Source organism: Geospiza fortis, unplaced genomic scaffold (genome assembly GCF_000277835.1).
Source record: "Geospiza fortis unplaced genomic scaffold, GeoFor_1.0 scaffold173, whole genome shotgun sequence".
Lineage (NCBI taxonomy): Eukaryota > Metazoa > Chordata > Aves > Passeriformes > Thraupidae > Geospiza > Geospiza fortis.
Window position 1 is genome coordinate 3,031,533 of NW_005054334.1, and position 656 is coordinate 3,032,188.

The 656-nt window shown below is 59.5% G+C and overlaps 1 protein-coding gene across 1 annotated transcript in view; it reads left to right on the plus strand.

The window, feature by feature from the left end:
• The window catches only part of CDC42EP1 (CDC42 effector protein 1), an 11,730-nt gene that overhangs the window by 1,144 nt on the left and 9,930 nt on the right, over positions 1-656 (plus strand).

Consider the following 656-nt stretch of genomic DNA (forward strand, 5'->3'; position numbering starts at 1 on the left):
GCTCTTCCCAGCAAGCAGAACAGCTCTGGCCATTCCCAGCTAGTGGAAAACCAGTGGTAACCAGCTGAACTCAGGGGGGAACAGGCTGGGAGGAGAAGGAGGAGTGCTGGCAGTGGGTCTTTGAAGGCAGGGGGCTTCCCAGAGGAGGCAAGAAGGGAGGCAGAGAGAGTATGCCAGGGAAGAAGAGGCAGTGGTGGGCTGTGGGCTTGGCTTGCCAGGAACTGGCGAACAGCAATGGCTGCCAGATGGAAGAGGTGGCACCCGGACGGAGAGAGGGCCAGGCAGAGGGGTCCCTTTGCCCAGTGGAGGAAAGGACAGCACCCAGGTCACCCTTTGCCCGCAGAATCACGAGTTTCCCTGGCCTGGAGGAGTCTGTTTGGGTGAAGGGGAGGGCTCAAAGGGGGCAGGGAGCCACACCAGGGACAGAAGGAAAAAAAAGAAAGAGGGAGAATGGAAGGAGGTAAAGCCCAACAGGCCTGCCAGAAACCTGCCATCCAGGTAGGGCTGGGCACCAGCTGCTTCACTCCCTCCCTCACTCTCTCCCTCCCTCCTCTTCCCAGTACTTGCTGCCTGCCAGCAGGTAAGGAGAGCCAGGGGCCAGGAGTTGCTGGCTTGCTTCCCTGTGGTGACCAAGAGACAAGGAAGGAGAAACACTT